This window comes from Rhincodon typus, chromosome 2 (genome assembly GCF_021869965.1).
Source record: "Rhincodon typus isolate 14 chromosome 2, sRhiTyp1.1, whole genome shotgun sequence".
Lineage (NCBI taxonomy): Eukaryota > Metazoa > Chordata > Chondrichthyes > Orectolobiformes > Rhincodontidae > Rhincodon > Rhincodon typus.
In genome coordinates this window covers 74751255-74759509 of record NC_063333.1, presented here as the reverse complement: position 1 = coordinate 74759509, position 8255 = coordinate 74751255, and the positions used below count along the sequence as shown (strand labels likewise).

At 39.4% G+C, this 8255-nt stretch overlaps 1 long non-coding RNA gene across 3 annotated transcripts; it reads left to right on the top strand.

The window, feature by feature from the left end:
- Positions 1-697: 697 nt before the first annotated feature.
- Positions 698-7936, top strand: LOC125487103. Of its 3 annotated transcripts, none has more exons than XR_007265650.1 (3): positions 698-800; positions 2066-2134; positions 7516-7936. It is a non-coding gene; the product is annotated as an uncharacterized LOC125487103 (long non-coding RNA). The 3 variants fall into 3 exon arrangements; XR_007265652.1 differs by lacking the exon at positions 698-800 and adding an exon at positions 1716-1818; XR_007265649.1 differs by lacking the exon at positions 698-800 and adding an exon at positions 1780-1839.
- Positions 7937-8255: the final 319 nt, after the last annotated feature.

Here is an 8255-nt window from a genome sequence, read left to right as displayed (position 1 = left end):
TAGCACATTTGTCTTGGCAATTAGTCAACTCAGTTGGCTGTTTGGCTGGTTTGCAATGCAGAGCATTGCCAACAGTATGGGTTTAATTCCTACACAGAGTCAGATTACCATAAAGGACTCTCCCCTCACCTGAGGTGTTGTGGCCCTCAGGTTAAACCACCACCAGTCATCCCTCTCTAATGAGAGAGTGGGACTATGATGACTGTACCTTTGAGAGCTCTTGTGGCACAGCGGTAGTAATTCTATCTGTAGATCAGGATGCCTGGGTTCAACTCTGACCTTCCCAGGGTTGTCTTCTTGGACATGGGATAAAACCACATGATGTAAGTTTTACAGCCCACAACAGTGCAATTACAAGATCCAGGAGGCATATATAACACATACACTTGCATCTCTGCTAACTAAGTTTATCAGATCATTAAGAATGCATGTGTACTTCATCATTAAGAATTCACACCCTTCAGCATGAATCCATGTTTTGGCCTTCTTTAAAACATTTATTCATGGGATGAGTATTTCACTGGCTGGGCTAGCATTTATTTCCCATTCCTGGTTACCCTTGCGAAGGTGATGGTGAACTGCCTTCTTTAACAGCTGCAGTCCATTTGGTTTAGGTTGTAGGGTTCTGGTTTACAATCAGCAATTTGCTGACTTTTAAGTAGTTTGAATCACTCCCCTCCCCCCAACCCCAGAGATCCCTGGTTCTTGACACTGGACTTACTTATGGAACGTGAAATAAGGAAGGCAATAGACAGGTGTTGCAGGCCGAAAGAATCTCTGTGTTTATTTAAATACAAAGGGTAAGTATAATACAAGAAATAAAGGTAAATGCAATAAACAGTGAAATTAACACAATCAACTATACAGAAGACAGTAATTCTATCAAATCTACTATTAGCTAGATTAAACGCAATTAGAACCTAAAACAACAGTTTTAATTATATATATTTTAATCGGGCTTCCTACCCCGGCGTCCCATGCACTGTCACCACCTGTCTTCCCCTCCCTGCTAGCCTGTTTGGAAACCCTGGGGTCTCGGAGGTTTCAGCTCATCACTGAGGAAAACCTAATGACGAAGTACAGCTGGCTGTTCCTGCTTGTTGTCCCTGGGTACCTGGATGAAGACTTCGGACTGCTTAAGCCTCCAGTCTGGGTTCAGTCTGCTGATGCGTTGGGATGGGTAGTGGATCTATTGGGTAAGTAGTCAACACAGTGTGGAGCTGGAGGAACACAGCAGGTCAGGTAGCATCAGAGGAGCAGGAAAGCTGATGTTTCGAGGGTCAAGGCCCAAAACGTCTACTCTCCTGCTCCTCTGATGCTGCCTGACCTGCTGTGTTCCTCCAGCTCCACATTGTATTGACTCTGACTCAAGCATCTGTAGTTCTTGCTATCTCCTGTAGGGTAAATACTTGGTTTTCCTTTGTTTTCTGGTAGTTTTGCGCACCAGGTTTCCACTTCAGGATGTGTCTGAGGCCTTGTGGTGTCAGTCGGGTCAGTGATTTTCAGAGTTTGTTGGTTCTTGGGTCTGCTGGTCGTGGTCGGTTGTCATTGGTTCCCCAGTTTCAGAACAGTCCAGTGTCTAGAACCAGGGATCTGGGGTGGGGCTGATTAGAAACACCTAAAATCAGTTAATTAATGATTGTAAACCAGAACCTTACAACCTAAAACAAATGGACTGCAGTTTTAAAGAAGGCAGTTCACCATCACCTTCGCAAGGGTGACCAGGAGTGGGAAATAAATGCTAGCCCAGCCAGTGAAGTACTCATCCCATGAATAAATGTTTAAATAAAAGTTCAAAACATGGATTCATGCTGAAGAGTGAGAATTCTTAATAATGAAGTACATATGCATTCTTTATGATCTGACAACTTTAGTTAGCAGAGATGCAAGTATATGTATTTATCACAGGTGCTAAATATACCTCCTAGATCTTGTAATTGCACTGCTGTAGACTGTAAAGCCTACATCGTGTGTCAGTAGCTCTTGGAATTGATGAGGGGTTTCCTGTTCTGGGCATAGATCTTGGAAATAGTGGCTGGAATTAACTGTTGGAATTCTTCTTCAGGTGATAACAACTCTTTTGAACATTCTCAGGGATAGCTGTTTGGAACTGTTCTGGGGATTGCTGCTTCAGGTGAGATCATGGCCTGCAATTATACTGATTGTGGGCCTCTTATCTTCACTCCAAATCCGTGCTTTCCATTGTGTTTCTGGTGTTCCTTTTTGAAGTCAATTGGTTTACTGATCATTACAAGTATGTGCAAATGGATTTTGATTGAAGTTGAGTGCCCAGTGTCTCTGTGAATGGATTTCAGTTGAAGTTGTATAGTTGGTATCTCCATAGGCCCCCACACTGTCTGTCCTATGTAGTCCAAGGTGTAAAAATTAGTTCCAGTCTAGAGTGTTAGTTTTGGTTAATCGTTCCCTTAGAGTGGAGGTGTAAATTGGAATCCCAGGCTTGACAATAGTCCCACATAAAAATCATTCTGGCTCAGTGCGTGTTTGTTGCAGTCTGAGCCCAGGATTTTGTCCAGTATTTTAAATGTTTAAAAAAGTCCAGGGTCTGGTCCAGTATTTTAGATGGTGGGGATTTTTGCTCAATCCTACAAGGTGCACCCACAATGCCCTTAGGGAGGGAATTCCTGGATTTTGATCCAGCAACAGAAAAGGAACGGAGATATATTTCTAAGCCAGGATGGTAAGTTACTTGGAGAGGAGCTTGCATGTGGAAATGTTCCCACGTAACTTCTGCCTTTGTCCTTCTAGATGGAGATGGTTGTGAATTTGGAAGGTGCTGTCTAAAAAATCTTGGTGAATTTCTGCAGTGCATCTTGCAGATGGTACACACTGCTGTTACTGAGCATTGGTGTGGAGAGATTAGATGTTTGAGGATGTGGTGCCAATCAAGTAGGATCATCCTGAATGATGTCAAGCTTTTTAAATGTTGTTGGAGCTGCACCCATCCATTTAAGTGGAGAGTATTCCATCACACTTATGAATTGGCTTTTGTAGACAGTGAACTGGCTTTAGGGAGGCAAAAGGTGTGTTACTTGTTGCAGGATTCCTGGCCTCTAATTTGATTTTATTATGCAATTCTTCAATGCAAAATGTTTGATCGTGGGATAGTACAGCTGGTAAAAGAGAGGGGGAGGTGTATACAGTAAGCAGTAAGGGAGAAGACAGAAAATGAGAAAGAGCGAAAGGAGTGAGAGAATAAGAGGGAAAACGATTAGAGGAGAAAGGGAGGGGGAGACATGAGTGACTTAAGACTATCCAGTATGATTCTTTTCTCATTCATTAATGAGAAGTGAACTTTGAAATCTGGACCAGCATTTATTGCCCATCCCTACATTTTTTGAGAAGATGGTGGTGGGCTGCCTTCTTGAACCATTGCATTCTATTTGTTGTAATTACAGCCATAATGTTGTTGGGGAGGGAATTGCAGAATTTAAACTCGGTGACACTGAAGATCTGGATACATATTTCATGATGGTGAGTGGCTTGGAGCGGAACTTTCAAATTGATGCAACCTGCACCAAATTGCTACAATGAAATAAACTTTAAGGCAGGAGCCTCTTCTTCTTACAATACCAAGTTATTTTTGGTTACCCTCCAAACCAAGCAAGCCTTGTTGATCCTTACACTGAAGAGGATTGTGGCAGCAAATCTACCAGATAACACATATAGCATGAAAAGTAGTGGTAAGGATTCATCATATACACCATGTCAATGTGTGACTGTTTGTGGTGATGCCTGGTAGTTTGATTGCTGACTAAGATTGGCATCTGACACAAACATTCTAGAAAGCATATTTAAAATATTGAACTCAATGATCTGCACTATTAATTTAATGAGTAGTGAAGATTGAATCCATGAGGAGGTTATAAGCCACATGACTAGAGAAGAAAAAATCCAGCCTTAAACCTAATCTCATTTTTCAAAAGTTGGTATTTCTAATGTTGAATTGTTTTCAAAAAGTAACTTTTAAAAATCAAACATAACAGAGCCAAGCCCTTACCACTATTCAGTGGTCTTCCAGAACTTTCGATCATCAGAGATAAGTCCATCATGATTGAAATACAAGGGTTTTTATCACTATTTTAATGGAGCAGAGTGTTATGAGTATTTCCATGTGGGTTTATGTAATAAGATTACAGTAGTCTTTCTGCTCGCTGCATAAGCTTCTGTTAACCAGCTTAGCTGAAGGACTGAAAATCATATGAGGTGGGAAAGATCAAGACTTGAAAGGAATTTAAGCACAAAGATGACAACTTTTAACTGAGAAGCCAAAAGACAAGTGATTTAGGAAATTCTCAAGCAATTAATATACAGTGGTTTTCAAATCAGGCCTGTCTGGCCAATTCTATAAACAATGGCTGTGTAAACTCTGCAAAATGGAAAATGCATCACTGCAGTTCTTAATAAGAGTAATGGAGGAAGTTTGCAGAACAGGGAGAAAAGGGAAGCTGGAGGAAAGGAAAACTAAAGCGGTTTTTGAGGAAACAGTGCACATACTACGGCATCATCAACATAATCAAAAGAATTGTAAAGGTGACAGAGCCCATAAAATCTTTAATGAACAGACTAAGGGAAGTGGTTTATTGAGAATGCAACAAGAAAGCTGCAGTAAAGACCAAGTTTCCTAATAGCTCTGCCTATGGAAAGGAAAATGCTAGCTCACACACTGTCAAGCCATTGAAACTTCTCAAAAGAGTTCGGGTTTCATTTGATCTTATTTATTAATGGAATGTGAACAGTGCTGGGAAGATGACCCTGTCACTGTTTGCCCTTGAGGATATGATGGTGAGCAATATTTTTGAACCGCTGATGTCTACCTAGTGTAGGCATCCCTACATCTCCAGCATCTGAAGTTCCTATTATCTCTGTCTACCTAGTGTAGGTTATGGTGGGATTTCCAGTAGTATGATGATCTTGCATGTAGTATGCATTGCTGCTACTGAGTGCCAGTGGTGGAAGAAACGAATGTTGAAGTTGGTGAATAGAGTACTAGTTAAACAGGCTGCTTTGCCCTGAAGTGCTGTTCAAGCAGGACTCATTCAGGCAAATGGATAATGTTCCATTACACTCCAGGTTTGTGTTTTGTTGATGTGGACAGCACTAGGGAGTCAGGAGGTGAGTTATTTGCCACAGAATTCTCAATCTCTGGCCCTCTGCAGTCACAATAATTATATGGCTAGATCAGAAAAGTTACTGGTTGATTGTAACCCCTGGATGCCAATGGTAGATGACTCAGTGATGGTAATACCATTGAATGTCAAGAGAAGATGGTTAGGTTTGCTCTTGAAACAGCAATGACCATTTCCAACGTTTGGCAGAATTGCACTTGCCACGTCCAGTTTGATGTGACAGCAAAACAACAATAGAATAGGACCTTTAAGGTATATTTCTGGCTTCATATAAAGTTCATATATGGTGATTATATAACATTACAAGACCCCACAATTTTGACTGCAAAGCTAAAACATTAGCTTGAATAGAAAACAAGAACTGAATGATATCCCCTCTTACTTCTACCACCTCGATTTTAAAAAAAGTGCATATTTATCAATTCTTCTACTCTAGCTTTGTCTCTGTGAATGACCAGCATTCTGGCTGATCTAATTCTTTTATCATGTGGTTTGGTGTTGCACTATGAATTTGGGTTCAAGGAAGATTGGTCACGGAGAAGGCAAAGTCAAGAATTCTCTTCAGGCTTAGATTTCAAAATAACACTATTTATTATAATTTCATAATAAATAGTGCTGGACATAGTTATTGTACGTATGCCAGGCTTAGTATTACATAATGTAAGAACCAGCTTATATTCTATTTTTAAGTTTCTTCTTTTATGCTCAATGATGTGCATCCCTAATGCATATTGAAGGTAGCTCCAGAGTCCTGAAGATTTACACAACACTAATGACAGCTATCCTATCCTAAAAGTTTCCAAATCACTGACTGAATGTCTAAAAGCCAGTACAAAAGGTATTGGCTAATCTATGGCTTACTATCACCAGTGTGCAGCCTGTACTTCCAAGAAGGCAGAGTCACCAAGCTGCTTCTGATCATTTCTGAGTGAATGACTGTTACAGATTCTATTACAACTGTTGACTTGGTTTCTCAGTAAACCACCACCATCAATATCATATTGTCTGAGTGTTCCCAAATGTTAGCTCTTATAACATATACCACAAAGATTGGATTTTTGTTGAGGCACATGTCTATGAATGTATTAACAACATTAACTACTTACATTGTTTTAAGCTCTCACACTTACGCATAGTTTGGGTTCATTTCTTATAGACCATACAGAACAAGGATAAAGTAAGTGCACACAGGCCACTGCTATTACAACTGCTACTGAAAGTGAGGCAGTTAACTTTATAATGGAACGTTGCATGTCATAATATCATTGAACTGTCTTAAAGATACCCTGTCTGTCTGTCTTGTCTGGGATTAATGCAATAATGCAAGAGCTGCCACTTCATCATTGACAATAAAGCTTTTCTACTGTCATCGTAAATGAGGAGCAACCCCAAAGTATTAGGGACAGTTCTCAGAGTGTGCATATAGATATGATATTCTTTAAATATTCATCTTTTCAAGTGAGTATGGTGAGTATATTTCGTTACTAATGTCAGAACTCTCACAGCTGTATATTATAAGACCGAATAGCAAAACAGTCTCTTAAATATGACAACGGTTCTGATGACCCAAGATGTGATCAAAGCATACATGGTAATATGAATATTTGTTCTGAGATCTTGAATGATCTGGCAATCCAGGTACTAGCACTAAAATTAAACTGAAGGAGGCTGGGCGTAAACAGGCCAACTTGGTCCAATCCTGCATCATCAGATCTGATTGTCACTTTGGACTCCTGAAAAATCAAAACGCACAACACAGCAGGGATCCACAGGATTGATAAGACTGACATTCCTCTTTGTCCATCCAGAGCAATCCTTGGCAAATGAACCTCGAACACACCATCAGGTTTACAAATATTAAAAATGTAAAATAATTTTTGACGTCCCGTTAGGAGGATGCAGACTCTATGAAAATCTCCTTTCACCAGGCATCGACTACATTCACTGTGAGTTGAAATCTGAGTGATAATGAAGATGCATAGACTGATCTTTGCAACTACAGCAAACTGTTCTCTTAAATTAAGAAATTCTCCTTTTACAATACTGCCAAATATAAATTCATATATGTAGCCATTAATATTTTTTAGTTCTCTACATAGGAATTTAATATTTTTAAGTCTCTAAATTGCCAAATATGATTGGACAAATTAACTCTTGGGCTCTTAACCAAAGCCACAATGGATTTTTTTTTTAAATAAAAAGGTGAGCATGGTTTTTAGATCTGCATAAATACCAATATATTTGTAATAAATGAGCAGTTTAAAGAATTTAGAAGCATCTATTGTCACAGAATAATGATAGTTTGGGCTGAAGGTATTGCCATTTAAAGACTTGACCTAAACCTGTTCAGAGTATTCTTTACTTTCAGGAAAAAGCACTTGAAGAATGGAAGATAAGGAAGCTATGTCTGATCACATTAAAAGCATTTTTATCACCAGAAAGCAGCAGATAGTAAGGAGGAGGACTCTTAAAGGTGTATTCATGTTGACTGTTTGGGGATTTTGTAAAAGACTTTGAGAAGAAGTAAAACACCAAGAGGAAAAGAATAGGAAGCAGATGAGAAGTTGATTACACATGCCAGCTTGCATCCTGATTTGGACTGACCTTCACGACTTGTCAAGAGTATATATTGTTGTTGTCTGGCTAACATGCTGTATTCTATCTTATGCTCTGATTAAACTCAACCAACCCACTGTTCTGATTGCTGTTTCAAAGAGTTATATCAATAACATTTCTGCCTTCCACATTACCAAAATGTCCAATAAAACATTGAATCACCTGTTGGAATACTCACACTGCAGTGTTACAATATGATTTTAAGAAATGCCACTATAAGATGTTTAAAAGGGCGTTGCCAAATGAAACTTGAAGCCTGAATAGGACTGTGCAAAAACAACATCCAAAAAACAAAATACTAAGGGTAATGAATTTCAATCTAATTTCACAACTGAACACAATAACTTGTCTTTAAGGTCTCTACATCAATTTTCTTCAGGTGCTGACCTAAGTCATTGCTGCTTTCACTCCTTGGGCAGAAATTACAGTATTTAGAATTACTATCACCCACCCTGTACTTGTGTGGCTGCAGTCATGCTAAGGTAGGACCAT